At 40.5% G+C, this 24,607-nt stretch overlaps 1 protein-coding gene across 3 annotated transcripts in view; it reads right to left on the bottom strand.

Annotated features, from left to right (window-relative positions):
• LOC134619391 (NACHT, LRR and PYD domains-containing protein 3-like) overlaps positions 1–24,607 on the bottom strand; it is a 374,947-nt gene that overhangs the window by 267,617 nt on the left and 82,723 nt on the right. The window lies entirely within an intron of this gene.

Genomic DNA, 24,607 nt, shown 5'->3' with positions numbered 1-24,607 from the left:
AAACTTCAGTGCGCGGTCGCAGGGATCAGCTGACACAGATCGCTGGCACTGGTTGGTTAGTTATTTAATGGTTTCAGCTTAGTTTATTTTATCTAAAACTTCAGTGCACGGTCGCAGATCAGCTGACACAGATCGCTGGCACTGGTTGGTTAGTTATTTAATGGTTTCAGCTTATTTTATTTTATCTAAAACTTCAGTGCACGGTCGCAGATCAGCTGACACAGATCGCTGGCACTGGTTGGTTAGTTATTTAATGGTTTCAGCTTAGTTTATTTTATCTACAACTTCAGTGCACGGTCGCAGATCAGCTGACACAGATCGCTGGTACAGGCTGGTTAGTTATTTAATGGTTTCAGCTTAGTTTATTTGATGTAAAACTTCAGTGCACGGTAGCAGATCAGCTGACACAGATCGCTGGTACAGGCTGGTTAGTTATTTAATGGTTTCGGCTTAGTTTATTTTATCTAAAACTTCAGTGCACGGTCGCAGGGATCAGCTGACACAGATCGCTTGTACAGGCTGGTTAGTTATTTAATGGTTTCAGCTTAGTTTATTTTATCTAAAAGTTCATTTCACGGTCGCAGATCAGCTGACACAGATCGCTGGCACTGGTTGGTTAGTTATTTAATGGTTTCAGCTTAGTTTATTTGATCTAAAACTTCAGTGCACGGTCGCAGATCAGCTGACACAGATCGCTGGCACTGGTTGGTTAGTTATTTAATGGTTTCAGCTTAGTTTATTTTATCTAAAACTTCAGTGCACGGTCGCAGGGATCAGCTGACACAGATCGCTGGCACTGGTTGGTTAGTTATTTAATGGTTTCAGCTTAGTTTATTTGATGTAAAACTTCAGTGCACGGTCGCAGATCAGCTGACACAGATCGCTGGCACTGGTTGGTTAGTTATTTAATGGTTTCAGCTTAGTTTATTTTATCTAAAACTTCAGTGCGCGGTCGCAGGGATCAGCTGACACAGATCGCTGGCACTGGTTGGTTAGTTATTTAATGGTTTCAGCTTAGTTTATTTTATCTAAAAGTTCATTTCACGGTCGCAGATCAGCTGACACAGATCGCTGGCACTGGTTGGTTAGTTATTTAATGGTTTCAGCTTAGTTTATTTGATCTAAAACTTCAGTGCACGGTCGCAGATCAGCTGACACAGATCGCTGGCACTGGTTGGTTAGTTATTTAATGGTTTCAGCTTAGTTTATTTTATCTAAAACTTCAGTGCACGGTCGCAGGGATCAGCTGACACAGATCGCTGGCACTGGTTGGTTAGTTATTTAATGGTTTCAGCTTAGTTTATTTTATCTAAAACTTCAGTGCACGGTCGCAGATCAGCTGACACAGATCGCTGGCACTGGTTGGTTAGTTATTTAATGGTTTCAGCTTAGTTTATTTTATCTAAAAGTTCAGTGCGCGGTCGCAGGGATCAGCTGACACAGATCGCTGGCACTGGTTGGTTAGTTATTTAATGGTTTCAGCTTAGTTTATTTTATCTAAAACTTCAGTGCGCGGTCGCAGGGATCAGCTGACACAGATCGCTGGCACTGGTTGGTTAGTTATTTAATGGTTTCAGCTTAGTTTATTTGATGTAAAACTTCAGTGCACGGTCGCAGATCAGCTGACACAGATCGCTGGCACTGGTTGGTTAGTTATTTAATGGTTTCAGCTTAGTTTATTTTATCTAAAACTTCAGTGCGCGGTCGCAGGGATCAGCTGACACAGATCGCTGGCACTGGTTGGTTAGTTATTTAATGGTTTCAGCTTATTTTATTTTATCTAAAACTTCAGTGCACGGTCGCAGATCAGCTGACACAGATCGCTGGCACTGGTTGGTTAGTTATTTAATGGTTTCAGCTTAGTTTATTTTATCTAAAACTTCAGTGCACGGTCGCAGATCAGCTGACACAGATCGCTGGTACAGGCTGGTTAGTTATTTAATGGTTTCGGCTTAGTTTATTTTATCTAAAACTTCAGTGCACGGTCGCAGGGATCAGCTGACACAGATCGCTGGCACTGGTTGGTTAGTTATTTAATGGTTTCAGCTTAGTTTATTTTATCTAAAACTTCAGTGCACGGTCGCAGATCAGCTGACACAGATCGCTGGCACTGGTTGGTTAGTTATTTAATGGTTTCAGCTTAGTTTATTTTATCTAAAACTTCAGTGCACGGTAGCAGATCAGCTGACACAGATCGCTGGTACAGGCTGGTTAGTTATTTAATGGTTTCAGCTTAGTTTATTTTATCTAAAACTTCAGTGCACGGTCGCAGATCAGCTGACACAGATCGCTGGCACTGGTTGGTTAGTTATTTAATGGTTTCAGCTTAGTTTATTTTATCTAAAACTTCAGTGCACGGTCGCAGGGATCAGCTGACACAGATCGCTGGCACTGGTTGGTTAGTTATTTAATGGTTTCAGCTTAGTTTATTTTATCTAAAACTTCAGTGCACGGTCGCAGGGATCAGCTGACACAGATCGCTTGTACAGGCTGGTTAGTTATTTAATGGTTTCAGCTTAGTTTATTTTATCTAAAAGTTCAGTTCACGGTCGCAGATCAGCTGACACAGATGGCTGGCACTGGTTGGTTAGTTATTTAATGGTTTCAGCTTAGTTTATTTTATCTAAAACTTCAGTGCACGGTCGCAGGGATCAGCTGACACAGATCGCTTGTACAGGCTGGTTAGTTATTTAATGGTTTCAGCTTAGTTTATTTTATCTAAAACTTCAGTTCACGGTCGCAGATCAGCTGACACAGATGGCTGGCACTGGTTGGTTAGTTATTTAATGGTTTCAGCTTAGTTTATTTTATCTAAAACTTCAGTGCACGGTCGCAGGGATCAGCTGACACAGATCGCTGGCACTGGTTGGTTAGTTATTTAATGGTTTCAGCTTAGTTTATTTGATCTAAAACTTCAGTGCACGGTCGCAGATCAGCTGACACAGATCGCTGGCACTGGTTGGTTAGTTATTTAATGGTTTCAGCTTAGTTTATTTGATCTAAAACTTCAGTGCACGGTAGCAGATCAGCTGACACAGATCGCTTGTACAGGCTGGTTAGTTACTTAATGGTTTCAGCTTAGTTTATTTTATCTAAAACTTCAGTGCACGGTCGCAGATCAGCTGACACAGATCGCTGGCACTGGTTGGTTAGTTATTTAATGGTTTCAGCTTAGTTTATTTGATCTAAAACTTCAGTGCACGGTCGCAGATCAGCTGACACAGATCGCTGGCACTGGTTGGTTAGTTATTTAATGGTTTCAGCTTAGTTTATTTTATCTAAAACTTCAGTGCACGGTCGCAGGGATCAGCTGACACAGATCGCTGGCACTGGTTGGTTAGTTATTTAATGGTTTCAGCTTAGTTTATTTTATCTAAAACTTCAGTGCACGGTCGCAGGGATCAGCTGACACAGATCGCTGGCACTGGTTGGTTAGTTATTTAATGGTTTCAGCTTAGTTTATTTGATCTAAAACTTCAGTGCACGGTCGCAGATCAGCTGACACAGATCGCTGGCACTGGTTGGTTAGTTATTTAATGGTTTCAGCTTAGTTTATTTGATCTAAAACTTCAGTGCACGGTAGCAGATCAGCTGACACAGATCGCTTGTACAGGCTGGTTAGTTACTTAATGGTTTCAGCTTAGTTTATTTTATCTAAAACTTCAGTGCACGGTCGCAGATCAGCTGACACAGATCGCTGGCACTGGTTGGTTAGTTATTTAATGGTTTCAGCTTAGTTTATTTGATCTAAAACTTCAGTGCACGGTCGCAGATCAGCTGACACAGATCGCTGGCACTGGTTGGTTAGTTATTTAATGGTTTCAGCTTAGTTTATTTTATCTAAAACTTCAGTGCACGGTCGCAGATCAGCTGACACAGATCGCTGGCACTGGTTGGTTAGTTATTTAATGGTTTCAGCTTAGTTTATTTTATCTAAAAGTTCATTTCACGGTCGCAGATCAGCTGACACAGATCGCTGGCACTGGTTGGTTAGTTATTTAATGGTTTCAGCTTAGTTAATTTGATCTAAAACTTCAGTGCACGGTCGCAGGGATCAGCTGACACAGATCGCTGGCACTGGTTGGTTAGTTATTTAATGGTTTCGGCTTAGTTTATTTTATCTAAAAGTTCATTTCACGGTCGCAGATCAGCTGACACAGATCGCTGGCACTGGTTGGTTAGTTATTTAATGGTTTCAGCTTAGTTTATTTTATCTAAAAGTCAGTGCACGGTCGCAGGGATCGGCTGACACAGATCGCTGGCACTGGTTGGTTAGTTATTTAATGGTTTCAGCTTAGTTTATTTGATGTAAAACTTCAGTGCACGGTCACAGGGATCAGCTGACACAGATCGCTGGCACTGGTTGGTTAGTTATTTAATGGTTTCAGCTTAGTTTATTTTATCTAAAACTTCAGTGCACGGTCGCAGGGATCAGCTGACACAGATCGCTGGCACAGGCTGGTTAGTTATTTAATGGTTTCAGCTTAGTTTATTTTATCTAAAACTTCAGTGCACGGTCGCAGGGATCAGCTGACACAGATCGCTGGCACTGGTTGGTTAGTTATTTAATGGTTTCAGCTTAGTTTATTTTATCTAAAAGTTCATTTCACGGTCGCAGATCAGCTGACACAGATCGCTGGCACTGGTTGGTTAGTTATTTAATGGTTTCAGCTTAGTTAATTTGATCTAAAACTTCAGTGCACGGTCGCAGGGATCAGCTGACACAGATCGCTGGCACTGGTTGGTTAGTTATTTAATGGTTTCAGCTTAGTTAATTTGATCTAAAACTTCAGTGCACGGTCGCAGGGATCAGCTGACACAGATCGCTGGCACTGGTTGGTTAGTTATTTAATGGTTTCAGCTTAGTTTATTTTATCTAAAAGTCAGTGCACGGTCGCAGGGATCGGCTGACACAGATCGCTGGCACTGGTTGGTTAGTTATTTAATGGTTTCAGCTTAGTTTATTTGATGTAAAACTTCAGTGCACGGTCACAGGGATCAGCTGACACAGATCGCTGGCACTGGTTGGTTAGTTATTTAATGGTTTCAGCTTAGTTTATTTGATGTAAAACTTCAGTGCACGGTCACAGGGATCAGCTGACACAGATCGCTGGCACTGGTTGGTTAGTTATTTAATGGTTTCAGCTTAGTTAATTTGATCTAAAACTTCAGTGCACGGTCGCAGGGATCAGCTGACACAGATCGCTGGCACTGGTTGGTTAGTTATTTAATGGTTTCGGCTTAGTTTATTTTATCTAAAAGTTCATTTCACGGTCGCAGATCAGCTGACACAGATCGCTGGCACTGGTTGGTTAGTTATTTAATGGTTTCAGCTTAGTTTATTTTATCTAAAAGTCAGTGCACGGTCGCAGGGATCGGCTGACACAGATCGCTGGCACTGGTTGGTTAGTTATTTAATGGTTTCAGCTTAGTTTATTTGATGTAAAACTTCAGTGCACGGTCACAGGGATCAGCTGACACAGATCGCTGGCACTGGTTGGTTAGTTATTTAATGGTTTCAGCTTAGTTTATTTGATGTAAAACTTCAGTGCACGGTCGCAGATCAGCTGACACAGATCGCTGGCACTGGTTGGTTAGTTATTTAATGGTTTCAGCTTAGTTTATTTTATCTGAAACTTCAGTTCACGGTCGCAGATCAGCTGACACAGATCGCTGTCACTGGTTGGTTAGTTATTTAATGGTTTCGGCTTAGTTTATTTTATCTAAAAGTTCAGTTCACGGTCGCAGATCAGCTGACACAGATCGCTGGCACTGGTTGGTTAGTTATTTAATGGTTTCAGCTTAGTTTATTTTATCTAAAACTTCAGTTCACGGTCGCAGATCAGCTGACACAGATCGCTGTCACTGGTTGGTTAGTTATTTAATGGTTTCAGCTTAGTTTATTTGATGTAAAACTTCAGTGCACGGTCCCAGGGATCAGCTGACACAGATCCCTGGTACAGGCTGGTTAGGCATATAATGGTTTTAGCTTAATTTATTTGATCTAAAACCGGCTTAGCAGCAGCCTGTAGCCTGCTGCTACAGGCTGCACTCTTAGAAGGGATGTGTTAAAATTTGACACATCATGTGTTAAATTTTAACACATGTGCTGCATCAGCTCAGGGACAACACATGATGTGTCAGTTTTAACACAATTAATGTGTCTGCTCCTTTAACACATGTTCTGTGTTAAAAAAAGGCAACACAAGGATGCGTTATTTTGACACAAAGATGTGTTAAAATGTGTGCATTTCATTTTTTTAAAAAAAGGAGAATAAAAGATGGTATATATTATATTTATTGAATTCCATTTGTTACTTAGCATATTTTAAATTATTACAAACTGAATAAACAACAGTTTTCAGAATCTTTTTCAATTAAAATGTATTAAATTCAATTTTAGCCAAAACTATATTACAAGTTTTACTTGACAAAATCAAACAAAATTAATATCTGACTAACTTTCTAACTCTCTAGATCATTAAAATGTCAAATATATATATGTTCTCATATAATCATATCCAGACAATACATGAATTAACATTTTTTTAAAGGTAACAGTTGTCATCTTCAACAAATTGTCAACATTCAACAAATGTGCAGTTGCATGCAAACAGAAAAAGATATTTACATTTTGGCAAATATAGCATCCAGGTTATACAATTTTGTACCTTGGGTTTAAATACAGTTTGTTAGCATCAAAGCTTGCCACTATATATAAAGGCCGAAAATCAAAAATGTCAGCCAATGTAATCAGTTCATATTCGTCTGACCTTTCCACTGCATAGGCATAAAAATGGTCATCGAAGAAGCTGACTTTCAGAATCCTCACAAACACGAAGACAGACTCATTAACTGACTGTGGCAAGATATGAATGACTTCACCAAACAAAGGCTCTTCTCTAAAGTCTCTTCTTAGTGTCAGTACAGAACCAGTTCTATAAGTCTGGCCGTACACATCAATACTGTGTGACACAAAAACAGTACTAGTCAGAGAAAGGTCTTGTTCAAGGGTTAACCTCAAGTTGTCTAACAAGACATCTGCTTTTTTCAGTGACCCCACACTAACTAGATAGGCATTGGGCACATCCATTTTCTTAGTTAGATTATCACTATGCTTATAGTGATACATGTGTTGAACCTGATGTTTAAAAGCCAATGTTTTTGACACATTTTTGAAGTTACAAACTGAATGTGCTCATCTCTTAAATGGATTGTGCTTGGCTTCAAATTGCATACACTAAAGTTTAGACAGAGGTCCAAACAAAACCATCATCCAAAATGATGTTTCGGAATAAGATTTGTGGCATACAGCTGTTTGAAAAGAGTATGGTGCTCTATTATCAGTTCTTTTAGGAATACTGCATGTCCCCTCGTAACGACTGGTGCAAAGATGATACTGCATATCTCTCTCAGTAAAATCAATAAATGCCAATGTTGACTTTTGCGGTCTACACAATCTCCCAACAAAAAGGGCAAGACCAGTAAAAGGCACCACATTTGAGATGCTGTCTGTTTTAATGCACTCTCACTGTTTCTCAAGTTCATTATAACACTTGGCTTGTTTTTAATGTCTCCATATCCATATTGAAAACTGGAAATCCTCTCATTTAGCTGTTCCAAAGTCAACAACTTCTCCTCATAAATGAAATGGCGAAGCATTAACTTAACCTCTAAAGGGGCTACACCTTCAAGTACATCATGCATGATATCAACACTTATGTTTTGTGTTACATGAAAATACTTAAGGTTATTCAGACAGGAGTCCTCTTTCACACCAGTTTTGCTTGGTTCGTTTAAGCTGACATGTTCCTGATAACTGTCTTTGGTGCGCAACTTAACTTTGTCTTCATCATATATAAATTGTGCATCTGCTTTGTCAATCATGCAAAACTGACAGAATTTGTTTGCAGAGAAACTTTCAAGGTAGCCACAAAGTGAATGAATTGCCAAATTATCTGCTGTTAACACACAAACTGTACCATATAGTTGATGGCTATGACCTTTTAAATCCACAATTAGACCAGAATTGTCAAGAAATCTCAAGTCATCAAGAAGTGGTTTCAAAATCTTGTCAAATCCATATACCTCCCTGTCAATTGAGTTAAACAAAAGACACAGGTGAATATTTGCAAGTGAGGAATTCCACTCTGGTGGAAAATTCTTCAAGGTAAAATACACAGCTCCTAGCTTATGTATTTTTGTCTTGGAACCCAAAGGATTTGTTGTTTCAAGGTCATCAAAGTAAAGTTGTATTTGAAGAGCATCAGGGTACATTTTAAACAATGGGTGTGAGGAAAAGTGAGAGCCATCACAGTAATCACGCATTTTGGCATCAGTGTTCTTCTTATTCTAAACAAAGAAGTCCTGAATGTCCTCATGTTGGAATAAAAACTTGAGCGTTTCAATGACTGATACATACTGGTATGTATCTGCTGCCAAAACCTGTTTCATCTGACCATCTTTTCTTACAGTATCTGACCTGTGACCCAGAAAGATTTCCTAACAAGGGAAAACTTCACAGTGACGCATTTGTTCATTTTATATTTTGTGTCTACATCTTCAAATATGTTTTTAGCCCTTTCAAACTCCTTCATTAATGCTTGAACAGCCTCACTGTCTTGTGGTACATCCAAGCTACTCAACAAAGCAGCAGTTGACTGTTGCAAACAGTCTACAGTTTTCTCAAGCAACTCCTTTGTACAGTTTACACTTCTTGTAACATCTGTTAAAGTAATATTTGATGATGCATACATCTGTGCCACAAAAGAAGCAGCACATTCACCAAGATCAGTACAGTTTTTTAACTTTGATACTGCACCTGCTACATCACTGGGTATCTCCAAAACATCAAGAACTAGATCATCAGTTTCAACTGAACTGTTTGATGTCTCTCCTTGGTAAGAAGGTTGAACTGAGTCATTGAGCCATTGAAGATGAAGTGGAATGAGATCTATGCAGGTGCTTTGAAAATGAATTTAAGTTATAATACATCCTTGGGCAGCCATCTTGGCTACATATAATTTTCAAGTTTTGCCCATCTGATAAGCAGTGTATTTGACGAAGATGCCAAATGAGGTTTCTCACCTCTGTGAACAGAGACTCTCTACATTTTGGACAGGTGAACATTTTACTTGCATGCTTTAATCTGTGCAATCAGCTCCAGTACTTTGGTTTTCCTTTGGGTGGACAGCAGCAGGTCATAGACAAACTCAAAGAAGGTGAAGACGGAGCCAAACGATGCTGGATAGGACAAGTTACATACCCAGTACAGTTTGAAAAGCTTATCCACAGCACACGTCAGGCCATCATTCAGAGGAATGGTAACTTTGTCACTCTTAGCAACAATGATGTACTGCCTGGTTGCACTCTTTAGATCACCGATGCATATCAGCTGGGGTTGGTGTGTTGTGGATGATGCTTCAGGATCACTGCAAAGCGATGCAATAGAGATTGAAAATGTGACGTCATTCAGGGGTAAAACCGCAAAGGATACTGGGAAGTAGTGGCAAGAGGTAATAGCGGGCACAGGCTTTCAATAGAAATCAGTTACACAGCGATAAAAAGAAACATAAAATGGCAAGAAGCTGTTGTATTATTAACTGCACAAGCCGGGCGAACGGCAGCCGAGTGAAGTCGACGGGAAATGCGATTGGTTTTCATCGGATTCCGGCGTGGAAGAGAAATTGTCCAAGCCATGTCTCCGAAGTCACGAAGAGGCGACGGATGGCCTGGATTGCCGCTATCAGAAGACCTAATATAACGTTCGAAAACACTCCACCGCACATGTTAGTCTGCTCCAAGCATTTCCACAAAGGTAAGTGTTTTGTGGTAGTTAATATGTCTTATATGGCGCTGAACAGAAATCATCGCGCTATGCTCCTTTGTTTATTGTGGCTGTGTGTAATGTTGGCTGTATTTTGTAGGCAAACCAGCCTACGAAATGCTGGAATGCGATCCAGACTGGGCACCCTCTCTCAAACTGGGCCACACAGACTTTAAAGCTTCTACCACAGCGAGATTTGATCGGTTAAAACAGAGATCGAAATCAAAACAGCCACGAAAAGGCCCGCGTTCCTCTGGGGCAGAGACAGCTCATCCAGGCGAAATCCATGCAGATAAAATTGTCAATGTACATAAATAAATTCCACTTTTTCCACATTAAGCACTGTCTTGTTTTTGCACATAAAATGATCTTGTCTTTGTCTGTGTGCATGTGTGTCTTTCAGCACCAGTCACTACGGAAACTACAGCTGAGATCGAACCACAGCAGCTAACTCCACAGCACGAGGATGAAGATCTGCAGGAGTGTAAAATGTGTTCTCTAAGGTTACAAGAAATAGCACACCTGCAGGAAGAAAACCTAATATTAAAAAAAGAACTGTCCAAAAAGAAATTAGACAAGGAATTCTTGAAAGACGAGAACTCTAAAGTTAAATTCTACACAGGGCTGCCTTCTTTTGCTTTACTAATGGGGGTGCTACAACAAATCAGCCCGAGCTTGCCAGACACTGACAGGAAAGTTTCCCAGTTTCAGATGCTCTTGTTGACTCTCATGCGTTTTAGACTCAACCTTCCAATTGCACATATTGCACACCTCTTTGATATTAGCCGGACAACCACTTCCACTGTGTTTAACATTACTGTAAATGTGTTATACGCTCACCTCAGTCCATTGGTGCACTGGCCTGGAAGACATTGCTTACAGGCCAGTATGCCACACCAGTATGTAGAGATGTTTGGTGACCGGGTGACAGTTATTATTGACTGTTTTGAACTGTTCATAGAGAGAGCACAAAATTTACGCGCCATGGCGGAGACATATTCTACATACAAAAGTAGACACACAATGAAATATCTCATTGGCATCACACCACAGGGGACCATCTCTTTCATTTCTAAAGGATGGGGAGGGCGTACCAGCGATAAACGAATAGCTGAAACATCTGGCTTTCTACAGAAACTTTCACCTGGGGACATAGTGCTCGCAGACCGGGGTTTTGATATCAGGGAAAGTGTTGCCTTAATGGGTGCCACTTTAAAAATTCCAGCATTTACACGGGGTCGCAGTCAGCTACAAGCAAAAGATGTGGAGGACACACGAAAAATGGCACATGTCAGGATCCATGTTGAACGCGTTATAGGCTGTCTACGGTCCAAGTACACTATCCTAAACGACACCATCCGTTTAGGTTTTGTGGTGCCATGCGAAGGTGAGAACATGACTTTGCTGGATAAGATAGTCGCTGTATCATGTGCGCTCACAAATATGTGCCCAAGTGTTGTTGTCAAGCAAGCAAGTGATGAATAACTGTTTTCCAATTTGCTCTTGTTTTGTTGTGCAGCTGTGTTTTTAAACAAATCAACTAAAAATGCACAATGGTATACTATTTTGCCTTTGTCCTGTAAGCTTCAATAGTAACATGTAACACTGTTGTCAGTTATAAATAAAGACAGTCCTGATGAAAGACTTGTGCAACACTTACTTTATTTGTATTGGTTCTGACACTGTATATTAGTACAGACTAAAAAGAAAGATTGCGTTGGCCCATTCTGGACATAAAGAGATAATTTACAGCACAGCTGTAAAGTGCAGTGGTGTGACAGACATTTATAGCAATTTAAACACGTTCTAATAATTCACTGTGCATAACAGAACAACAGGTAACACAAACCATAAAGTGCAGAGTACAGGAAGATGGGTCCACCGTAATGTGACACTAAACATGAAATCACAAGAAAGTCCTTTTCTTTGCCTTTTTGTCGAGTCTGTCTTTGTACGGACCGGCATTGTTCTCCTTCGTTTTGTACATTCCTTTTTTGGTGAGGAAAGAAAAAGCAAGACGGTATTGGAACGTGAGAATAAACGTTTTGCGGTGCTGCAAATGCCTGCATTTAATGCGGTAATTTGAATGTCTTGCCACCACCTCCCGGCATGCAATGCGCGAAAGTCACGTGGTCTGTCAATCTCTATACTTGTTCCAGGCTTGGAGATGGGGAAGATAAAGATAGATTTTTAGAGAAGTATTCAGTGAGGTGTTGACAAATGCTTTCCTCAGGTAAATACCGTGAGAACTGTACTGAATACATACCAGTGCAAAATCAACCAAGTGCGTTATAGCTGATTTAAGGCTGCAACGACTGGCACCAACTGGTGGGAGCAGGTGTGTTAACACCACAAGGGCAGTGTAACAAGCCTCATCTAAAAAAGAAAAGCAAGATGTATAATTATTCAAAATACAGAAATGTGTTATTTAATGAATTATGAGATGTATATCAAAAATGACTTTTTCTTTTGTGAATAGATGAAATCAGAAATGCAGAGGCTTAAGGCACCTCATTTGTCTTATATGTGCAGCTAATAAGGTTGCCCAAGGCCACATAATTTTAATTCTCCTTACAACCATCTCCATAGACCTCATTCTCCACCATCAGTAAACATAGACATATTTCAATCCATTTACCAAAGGGTGGCATCTAACAATTTCTTTGAAAAAGAACAATATAACCCCTTCTTGTATAGTTATAGTTTTTTTTAACATCCACTTACTTGTTATCTAAAGACAGTAAACAGAACTATTAATTTGATCATCGTTTTTTTCCTTACTTTCTAATAGTAAACGTGGGGGGGGGGGGGGGGGGGGGGGGGGATACCTTCAGTCTTCTCTTCAAAATCCTTCAACAGAGAGGACATTCTTGTTTCCAGGGCAGCTACTGATTTGAGTTTCGGAATGATACTGGCTTCCCATTTTCGTAAAAACAGATCCGTCTTTCCTCCTGTAAGCTTGCCAAACTCCAAGTCCAGCTTATGGAGAAAAAAAAAAGTGTTTACGTTTAAAATAAAGCATTAAATACATGAAATTAAAAGTACATTCTGCCCATTTGGTAGCTGTATGGCTAAAATCAAACCTTACAGTATCACATTTCTGTTACCCACTTCCACATCAAGCTTACCTACACAGTGAAACATAACAATTTACTTGGAGTGGTATTTGAATACAAGTCCATTATTCCTTAATTTTAGCTATGATTTGGGTCCCATCAGACCATGAGAAAAAAATTAGGACTTTTTAGCTGATGTTCAACTTTCTAGCAGCCAAATTCTTATTTTGTCTGTCTGCGGTTTGTCCTGTAGAGCTTTTTTGCTGACAATAGTGCTGCTGAAAGCAGAGTTTCGTACAAATTTAGGTGATCTTTTTGTCGCTTTTTCACTTCCACGAGCAGCACCTTCTGCATTGTCATTTGATGTCCCTACTATTAGATAGTCATTTGGTGGCACGACTAAGATTTTGGATCATGTGAAACGTGATGCTCATTGTAATAAAAGCCCAGTGAATAATGATCCAACTCTGAAAATATAAAACTTTCAAAAGATTCACTAGGAGCTCTTAAACATACCTCCAAATGTACCCACTCCTGTTACATACTTTGTATGCAAAACACAACTGAGTGGAGAAGGAGTACATAAACCATTACCAGGGAACCAAGCAACTTACCAGACTTGGCATGTCCAAAAACTGTGGGTAGAGATTCCGTCTAAGGTTGCGCAGTTTAGTCTCTAGGAATCCACAATGAGAGACTGGATCATAATAATGCTCCTGAGGAAGAAAGGACAGAGGTATATGGGTAACAGCTGAGCAATTTTAAGTGAGAAAAAAAAGCTTTAATAAATAATGAGATAAAGGTTAAAAGATACACAGTAAGTGAACAAGTGCAATTTACAGTATGTAGTGGAATTTACATTATTAAAATGCTAAATTTACTTACAAATCCTTCCCCCTGTCCTGCCACTCAGGGATGGAAAAGTGGTGATGATGCTTTTTGCTACAGTCAGCTTCTCTGCACTAAGAGGGTAACTGGAAAACAAAGGTAACCTTTTTTTTTTTACTCCTGTGCACTTCAACATTTTTAAAGAAAAACATTCATTGCAAAATTTTAACAAAGTGCAGTAAGGTGCTATACTTACTAACCACACCTCTCCACCAAATCCCCAATGCAAGTCTTCACAAGAATCTTCCTCGATGGCACTGACAGGGTACCTGTAGTTTCATACTCCTTAAGAATCTGTGGGGCTTTCCTCTTGAGTAGTGACTTCAGGGGTTGACTTTGTTCTTCTGTGGTAATGGTAGACTGTGTAAAGGCAACACCAGACACTTTACCTCTCTGCAATAATCTTCAAAGTCATGACAGCAAATTTTCACAGAGCATAGAAGCATGAGTTTACTCAAACAGCTGCAGCAGAAGAAGGTGGTTTCTTAATTACCGTGATTATAACGCAATGACTAAAAGAAATTCTGAAGAATAATTAAATTGATTTTATCTTCTGGTTGCTACTTGGTGAATAAATCTGATCCTGACTAATAGTTAATTACTGTTAACACATTTTATGGCTTAGGAAACTGGAGAAATGCAAAGTGTACCTGATTTTGTCTAATCTCCCCAAGAGAGGTTTCCATCGGTGGCCCTCTGGCTGACAGGAAGATATGGAATCTATCAAAGTCCTTAATGTCTACCTCACTGTCAACATCAATATATTCCATGAAATCAGTGTTATACTTTAGCAACCTATCAAGCACACAACCCATGTGCTGAGCTTGGCTTTGACCTATGATGTCTTTGGCACTGCTGACATGAAGATTTTTTTTTACAAATCTCTTTCTCACCTATAAAAGTGGTTACAAGGACTTTGACAGATTCTAAGTTGTCATATGCGTGCTAAAAAAAAGAAACACTAAATAAGTAAGATAATTTGCATGGTCAAGTTGCTTTGTTGTTTTTTTTTTAAATAACACTGACTATTACTTCCTCATAAGGTCTGCATTAAAAAAAACTATATCAGAGCATGTTTCCAGCAATAAGCCTTAAAAAAGAATGCGCACATACTTTAGTTAATCATAATAGATGCAAAAACTGCTTTAACTGCTTAAAAAATATTTATCTTTGTCAACATGAGGTATATTTCATGTTAACCAGTGATAAGTAATTATAACAAATATTTATCACAACACTACTAAATGTAGTCTATTAAGGCAAGGCAAGGCAAGGCAAGTTTATTTATATAGCACAATTCAACAACAAGGTGATTCAAAGTGCTTTACAGAGACATTAAAAACAAAAACAAATAAAAAGCATGATTTGAAATTGATTAAGACAAGCAAACAAACAAACAAACAAAACAGTATTTAAAATCATAGATCAAAACAGTAGATAAAATCAGAACAGTAGATAAAATCAGAACAGTAGATAAAATCAGTAGTTAAAATGTAAGTTTTGAAATTTAAGCTTAAAAGTGTGGATTTGGTGCTTTATTCAAAAGCAGCTGAGAACAGGTGAGTCTTCAACCTGGATTTAAATAAACTGAGTGTTTCAGCTGATCTGAGGCTTTCTGGGAGTTTGTTCCAGATATAAGGAGCATAAAAGCTGAATGCAGCTTCTCCGTGTCTGGTTCTGACTCTGGGAACTGATAAAAAACCGGATCCAGATGACCTGAGGGATCTGGAAGGTTCATACTGGGTCAGGAGGTCACTGATGTATTTTGGTCCTAAACCATTCAGAGCTTTATAGACCAGCATCAGAACTTTAAAGTCTATCCTCTGACGGACAGGAAGCCAGTGTAAAGACCTCAGAGCTGGACTGATGTGGTCCACTTTTTTGGTCTTAGTGAGGACTCTAGCAGCAGAGTTCTGAATGAGCTGTAGTTGTCTGACTAATTTTTTAGGTAGACTTGTAAAGATGCTGTTACAGTAATCAAGCCTGCTAAAGATGAATGCATGGACTAGTTTTTCCAGGTCCTGTTGAGACATCAGATCTTTTATCCTTGAAATATTCTTGAGGTGATAGTAAGCTGATTTTGTTATTGTCTTAATGTGTTTTTCTAAGTTTAGGTCTGCATCCATCACTACACCCAAATTTCTCGCCTGGTTGGTGGTTTTTAGGTGTATAGATTGAAGTTCTCTGGTGACCTGTAATCGTTTTTCTTTGGCTCCAAAGACTATTACTTCAGTTTTGTTTTTGTTTAGCTGGAGAAAATTGTGGCACAACCAGTCATTAATTTCCTCTATGCATTTACCAAGAGCCTGTACAGGGCCTCGGTCTCCTGGTGACATTGTGATATATATTTGTGTGTCATCTGCGTAGCTATGATAGTTTATTTTGTTGTTCTTTATAATCTGTGCCAGTGGGAGCATGTAGACGTTAAACAGAAGGGGTCCCAAGATGGAACCTTGGGGAACTCCACATGTGATACTTGTCTGCTCAGATGTGAAGTTACCTATTGATACAAAGTATTTCCTGTTTTCTAAGTATGTTTTGAACCAGTTTAGTACAGTTCCTGAAAGACCTGCCCAGTTCTCCAGTCGTTTGAGTAATGTGTTGTGGTCAACTGTATCAAATGCTGCACTGAGATCCAGTAAAACTAAGACTGACATTTTTCCACTGTCTGTATTCAAACATATGTCATTGAACACTTTGGTCAGAGCGGTTTCAGTGCTGTGGTTCTGTCTAAAACCTGACTGGAAGGCATCATAGCAGTTATTCTGTTTTAAGAAGTAATTGAGCTGTTGAGAAACTGCTTTTTCAATGATCTTACTTAAAAATGGGAGGTTTGAGATCGGCCTGTAGTTGTTCATTTGTCTTGTCAAGATTGTCCTTTTTCAGTATAGGTTTAATTACAGCAGTTTTTAGTGGTTCTGGAAACACACCTGATATTAAAGAAAAGTTTACGATGTGTAACAGGTCTGACTCCAAAGTCTTTGAGACCTTTTTGAAAAAACTCGTTGGCAGGACATCTAAACAGCAAGAGGAGGAGTTCAGTTGGCCTAAGATGTCCTCCAGGTCTTTGCTGTTAATAGGGTGAAACTGTTTGATGGTGTTTAAACAGTTTTTTGGTGGACACAGTACATGTCCTGGATCTGCTGTTGATGTACGAATTGCTTGTCTAATCTTTTGGATTTTTTCTGTGAAGAATTTGGCAAAGTCATTGCAGGCCATGGTCGAATGAAGTTCAGCTGCCACTGACACAGGAGGGTTTGTTAGCCTGTCAACTGTTGAAAATAAGACCCGAGCATTATGACTGTTTTTGGTGATGATGTCAGAGAAGTAGGTCCTCCTTGCACTCCTCAGTTGTAAATTATAATTGTGAAGTTTCTCTTTATAGATGTCATAATGAACCTGGAGGTTTGTTTTTCTCCATCTGCGCTCAGCTTTCCTACACTCTCTTTTTTCATTTTTCACCAGTGTGGAGTTTCTCCGTGGAGACTTTTTCCTTCCAGAGATAACCTTCACCTTAATGGGAGCAATAGTGTCCATAACATTTAACATTTTAGCATTGAAGCTAGTGACGAGCTCATTGACTGAACCTCTGGACAGGTCAGGTGTTAATGGGAAGACCTGGTTAAAGATCTCACTACTGTGTTCAGTTATACACCGTTTTGTGATCACTGCTGTTGATATATTTGTGTGGGCTGAGATTTTACTTTCAAAGAAAACACAGTAATGATCAGACAGGTCCACATCAGACACAGTAACCTTTGAAATGCTCAGGCCCTTGGAGATCAGTAGGTCAAGAGTGTGTCCTCTATTATGTGTGGCCTCTGTTACATGCTGAGTCAGCCCAAAGTTGCCCAGAGTGTTACTCAGGTCTTTAGTCCCTTTGTCCTGAGGGTTGTCCACATGGATGTTAAAATCCCCAACAATAATTACACAGTCGAAATCAACGCAGATCACAGACAGCAGTTCACTGAGGTCATTAAAAAAGTCTGTGCAGTATTTGGGAGGCCTGTAAACATTAAGAAACACAACTTTGGATGGGGCCTTCAGCTGTAACGCCACATATTCAAAAGACTGAAAACTTCCAGGAGATAGCTGCTTACATTGAAATGATTCATTAAATAAGACGGCAACCCCTCCTCCTCTCCTGCTCACCCTGGCCTCACTGATAAAACTGTAGTTAGGAGGGGTCGTCTCGATGAGAACAGCTCCACTGTTACTTTGGTCCAACCAAGTTTCAGTTAAAAACATAAAATCAAGGCTGTGCTCAGTGATTAAATCATTAATTAAAAATGTTTTCCCAGCTAAAGATCTAACGTTTAATAAAGCCAACTTAAGTGTTTTAGAGGTATTATTTGCCCCCTCGTGTTTGGGAGCAGTCTGTGGCACACAAGGTATGTTTACTACATTTAAAGATGTTTTAGAGTGCAGCTCTCTGTGTTTTGACCAGGCCACACGTCTCCTTCTGTCACCTAAAAGTACAGAAATTTTAAAACCTTCTAATAAACAGGGTCCCAGCTTCTCCTGGGAAAAGTCACCACTGTCATAATCCTTGCAGCCCGGACCCTCCACACATCACACATCAGACTGCGGAGACAGAGCATGAAGGTGGTAAGGAGGAACTAAGGGGGGCGAGGCTGCGCAGTGTAACTTTGATTGCTCTGTTGAGGGCGGGGCTCGATGGCGAACCTTTGGCTGCTCTGGTGGGGGGTTAATGGGGGACAAAAAGGGATTGGGCCGGGGGGTAGATCTGAGCCCAGCACTGACCCGCTCCATCATCTCCTCAGTGAATTTCAGGTGTGGGGAGGAGGGAGAAAGGGAGGGGGAGGAGGGTGATGGCCTGTCAGGGGTTTGGGGGACTGGGGAAGGTCGTGGTCCCTGGTCCTGGTCGTTGGTGTTGTTGAGAGAGGTGGAGGCAAATAGGGACCCCTCTTCTTGCCTCAGATGTCTCTCCTTTCTGAGGCTCTTCCCGGGTGGGGGCAGATGGAGCTCCTCCTCAAGGTTTCTGCTGGGCTTTGTTTGTTCTTGGAGTACTGTTTGTTCCTCTTTATGAGATAACTCCTCGTTTATCTCAGCCTTGGCACCAAGCACAGATGGATGACGTATGGAATAGAACAAGTTGGAGGTGAACAGTTTCACCCCTGACTTGTTAAAATTAAATCCATTTGCTTTAAACAGATGCCTGCGTTCCCAAAAAATATTAAAGTTGTTGATAAAATGCACTGAGTGGTCAGTACATGCTGATATAAGCCATTTATTCAGTGCAAACAATCTGCTGAATCTCTCGTCTCCTCCTCTGACGGGCGGTACAGGCCCACTGATGAATACAGCTGCATTCAGAGAGTTTACAGCATTTAATAATCCAGTAAAGTCCCGTTTCAGAACCTCCGATTGTTGTTTGGACACATCATTTGACCCTGTATGCAGAACAATATTTGTCACAGTTGGATATTCATCTGCAATCTGAAGAATTCTCTCCTTCAGGTTGTTGACCATATCCTTAGGAAAGCATAGGACTTTAGTGTTCTTACCGCACATCCTTTGTACATCCTTTACGGCAGAGTCACCCACAATCAGAGTTTCAGGCCTAGCCTGTAGCTTTCCCTGTGGCCTTTTACTTTTCAACAGATTTTCAGACCTTACTTCGCTACTTTTAGATGGATGGTTGTCCGATATAGATCCAGGGTCCTTTGATAGTGGAGCAAATCTGTTCCGCAGTTTCACATTCAGTTGTTTTGGAGGTTTGTTGTTAACCTTCCTGTTCACGGTTGTCCAGTCCTGTTTCCTCCCATATACAGGGGTAGAAGAGCTTCTCTGTCTCGTAGGAAGTGAAGGCCAGTCGGTTTCAGAGATTTCAGCTCGCTGTGCTCTGCCTGTGATACGTCCTCCCCCTTCCAGGAGACATGATTTATGTCTTGGTTTTGCACCAGGACAGTCCAAGGGGGGATTATCGCTTGATGATTTATAATAATGCACAGAGTCTACTTTCTTGGTCATGTTATCTGTGCTCCTTAGCTGTGTACTAGCTTGCTCATCGCCATTGTTTTGAATCAAAGGCAAGGTTGTTTCATTTCCACACAGTCCATTTACCTCCACATTTACTTCTAAGCGATGAATTTTTGTCTCCAGTACTGCAATCTTCTGCAGGAGTTTGTGGTAGTCATCTGTGGAGAGGGAAGGCATCTTGTTGCTAGTTAGCCTAGCGGTTAGCACCTTTCCAGGCTATTGAGGCTGTTCGGAGTCCAGACGCTGTAATCAGGCTTCAGCTGTGTCTAGGCCACAGACACACGGAGCGCTGAGGATAAGGTAACTAAAAATGTTGCTGTTTCTGTTAAGAACACTTTAGTCCTAATGATCTATAAGTGTCCAGAAGCTCTCGCAGGTAAGCTCATAAAGAAAAAAGGGAAAAAATCAGCATAAAAATCAATAAAAATCAATAAAAGAAGCAAAGCATTTGAAGAGCAAAGAGAGGAAGCGTCCACACTGTGATAAGTGTTAAGTGTGATAACAGAAGACAGAGGGGCGACATCAAACTAAAGTTACTCAGTCTTCCTATTCCTATTCTGTGCTAGTAAATGAATGGTTGCGGTGATAACTACATTTGCTATATTCAGAGCTAACAACAATATTGTCATTTTACACAACACTGCAAAGGTTAGGTGCTGACTCTGGCGTTGCTCATAGACAACAGAATGCCTGTCGGAGCTGCTAGCTCAACTTCCACACTGGTTCTAAGAGCAATTTCTGCATGAAGTCCAGGTGCTGGTTTTCCAGTGTGTGCGTCTGATGGCCCAAAGCTGACTCAGAGCTGTAACACCATCCATGGCTGCAGTATGGAACAGATGTGGGTGTGTCCTCATCTCCCAGAGGAGTCCAAATCGTCATCAAACAGCCCTACAGACACAAAAATGTGAAAATAGAAACAACCAGACTATCAGCAGTGATTTAAATATTTTAAGACCTCTGTGAAAATCATTTACAGTATATATCACAGAATTTAACGCCTTTATAATCACAGAGCATACAGAGAAAAGTACTAAACTGAATCAATTTCAGCTTTCGTTTCTCATGATGTATATTGTATTAATAATTAAACTTCATTATCTGTATCTTTACCACACATTTGCCACACAGGTGTAGATACTGTAGGTTCAGTAAATGCTTAAATTGCATTGATTAGAATATACTGGACATTCAAAGCTAAGATTCAGCGCACTGTGTTAGAGGCTGGGATTTGATGACTTCATCATATATACAACCTTTGATCATCATTTATGTCCAGTTGAGAATGAATCTGTGCACTCACATATTAAATGAACTGAAATCAGTAGTGTGATCTCCAGTCTTGATATATTGAACGAGAGAACTGAGAGCTGTTATTTTAATCAGCCTGTCTCAGTTGTTTTAACTCTAAGTATCACAAAGTAATGTGGTAACATCTGGACTGACGAGTTTACTGTCAGCATTTTAATCGCTAGTTTAAAGGCTGTAGGCTGCAGCCGTTGCTCTAACACCGTATAAATGTAACAGGCCTCAGTGCTGGTTCTAACAGTCTGAGCTGCTTCCAGCTTTATTTGTGAAGAGCACAGCAGCTTACAAAACACGTAGCTAGCTCGTACAGCTGCGACGTAAAATTTTCATAAGCTAAAATGACCTTAAAATAACGGGGCTACGTGAGGTGATGCTAGCGTTAGCCATGTTAGCACGTTACCTTCAACAGGTGGTCAGACTGTGTAGACAGGCACTCAGTCAGAGGTTGGCTCTCCGTTTCGCTGCAGGGTCCCTTCATTCTTCACATGTCCGTGTCGAGCCGAGTGTAAATCCCGAGGCTGAACGGCCTTTGTACAAGCACACACGCTTCTTAGCAGGGCGAAGCTATGAGCTAGAAAAATCCAGGCAGACAGCCTGTGTCTGTCCAACCAATCAGAGAGCTCCTTACATCCCACGGTGTGGCTAATTTGAATAGCCGCACTATTTTTAAAATAAAAATTGTTAATCCAACTGTGGAAAGGGAAATGGATTTTGAAATGCAGTTTATTAAAGTGCAATTCGAAAATGTTTTTTGCAATGAAAATTTAAAGACCATTTTTAAAATCAGTTTATTAAATTGGAATTCAAAAATGAATTTACAAATGCAGATTTTATTCTACAATTCCTTATTTAAGCACAGAATTCTTTATTTCGATGCGTGTGGCTCTTGTGGTCCTCCATAAATGAAGACGTGCAGCACAGCAACCACAGCAGCGCTCAGATCACACGTGTCCTGTTATTATGGATAAAAGTATGAAACAGGTGAGACAGGTGGGATCAATATTAATGTTGTGGAAATATATGAAAAAGCAACAGAAGAGTGAAAACATTTCGTGTTTCTAGAAAGATCTTTCAGCTCATAGCTGCTCACAGACTGTATTTACAAGTGACAAACTGCAACTCTACAGTACATCTACAGTATATATCAAATATATTCTGTATTCAAATCTATTGAGTGATGTTTGAAAGTCTTTCCAGGTGAGTTTGATCCAGGAGGGTCTGAAGCCAGAGTCAGACAGAGACTGTGCAGAGACTGTAGAACAGGCGTGTCCAAAGTCCGGCCCGCGGGCCGCTTCAATTGGCCCGCAAGTAATTTTATAAATTGAATAGAATATGGCCCGCACTTCAACTTTTGCTTGAGTGTATTGCACTTCTTAGTTTTAACACCAGGGGGAGCTGCTGTTGATCAAGGCAGTTGCTCCACCAAAAAGGACAATCACAGAAGAAATTTACCCGAAGTTACTAAACATGGCAGAACCAAAGAAGCGAAAGGTAGAAAGTGAATGCAGAAAATTTCAGACACGGTGGGAGAGTGAATATTTCTTCACTGTGTATCTGTTTGATTTGCACTGAAACTGTGGCAGTTATGAAAGAGTATAATGTACGAAGTCATTATGAAACCAAACATCAGGCCGATGCATCCTACACTGGTGCTGAGCGAGAGCAGAAATTAAAGCAAATGCTAGCTCTCCTGCGGGGTCAGCAACAGTATTTTTTTTCGTGCTCAAATTGTCCAGAAAAAGTCTCCAATAGCAGCTATGAGGTCGCCCAACTCATCGCAAGACATGGCGAGCCTTTTTCAGATGGAGACTGTTAAGGGTTCAGAAATTGAGGAGGTAGACCAAAATAATGACCACTGATCCGGCCGGGTGCAATTAGACGACATTTTAATGAATACACGCAGCGTGGAGCCAACACTGTACAGATTCAGTGTTGAACTCTCTTACAATAGTCAGAACCCAATATTTATAGGGGTGAAACAGTACAGCCCCCCTTCTGTTGCCAAGCAGATTCAGTAAAACATACGTCAGTCCAAAACCACAATGACTTTTAACATAGTTTAAAAAGAACATCGTTGTGTCTCCATCCAGGTGCCTTCCTGTTGTCCCCGGACGCTCGCTTATCTGTCTGGAACATCCTGCAGCTGCTTCTCAAACAGTCACATATGCACGCACAATTTTGCAGTTGCAAGCAAAACATAAGATTAACTTTTACCTATATAACTGAGTCTATCTATGACGTGTGTGTGTGTATGTGTCAGCCTCTGCTTGCACTTTGTTTCACCTCTCAGCTCCCCAGCTAGACCTTGTAACCTTTCCACTAGACAGAAGGCCAGCACAACTGAAACTATGTGTGTGCATGTGTGTATGTCTGTCTGTGCGTGCACAGAGTTTGCATATGCTCTCTGCACCTTAGTTGACCTCAGCTTAAGCAACCAGGCGAAGGCTATCCTGTGTGTGCCGATCTTGACTTATATGTAAAATGTATAAAACAAATGTTCCAATCTAATACAACTACTTAAATCTTAATCAGCGATAAATGCATAAAAGACACCCTACTCTTAACTTGCACTTAGACTCTGGTTTCAGTTTCGCTTCTGCAGAAGCATACTCTGCACAAGCCTGTGTCTCCTGTCAAGACCGTGTAGGCCTAAAGTTAGACCTTCTCTTCTATAAAATAATGTGGCCAGGAAGTACGTATTCAGATTATAAATTTAAATCTCAATAAGACCTCATAAAACACGGCCTTGTTAAAGTCACCGAAATAATAATGTGCCCGGAAACAGTGCAGGACTTCAACAACGTCAGCATGTCCAGAAGTACAGTTGTGCGACGCACTGAAGACTCGTCAGCCAACATTAAACTGCAACTGTCTGATAAAGTTTGTGCTTTTGATTTTTACTCCATCGCATGAGATCCGAGCACTGATGCCACAGACACCGCACGGCTGCTATTTTTTATCGGGGAGTGGACGAGAGCACGAGCGCTTTAGGTGAGTAAAAAATATATTCCACAGTACCCGTGTGTTAATGTGCAGGTACACATGCTTCAAATATCAATAATGCGCATCAATTCTGTCACTACCCTGCTTTTGCGCATCACTTTCTTATATGCGTTTTTCTTGTTAACACACAGAGTACACACCGCTGTGCACAGCGCGCGCACACGCAAAGTCAGCTGATCTCATCTGATGCAGATCTGCTCCTTGGTCAAGTGACATTTGTCCGGATTTTTGGCACGAGTGGCGATCAGCACCGCAGCTGGATGGCCTGATTTACATAGCCAGCGCAGCTGATACTCACCAGAATAATTAACTAAAATTATATGGACTCCTGTTATTAAGTCCAGTGCAGTCTGTTAATGTTGATAACAGTTTCAAACGAACGTTAATAGATGTTTTGCTAAGCCTAATAACTTAAATAACAAACTTGAAATGTACCCGTCCCATTTTCCCCTTTATTGTTTTTTTTCTCTGTACTGTAAATATTCTGTCTAAGAGGAAATCTGAGGCTGCTGTTCTGAGAATGAGC

This window comes from Pelmatolapia mariae, linkage group LG20, assembly GCF_036321145.2.
Source record: "Pelmatolapia mariae isolate MD_Pm_ZW linkage group LG20, Pm_UMD_F_2, whole genome shotgun sequence".
Taxonomy (NCBI): Eukaryota; Metazoa; Chordata; class Actinopteri; order Cichliformes; family Cichlidae; genus Pelmatolapia; species Pelmatolapia mariae.
This window is presented reverse-complemented; position numbering and strand designations above follow the sequence as displayed.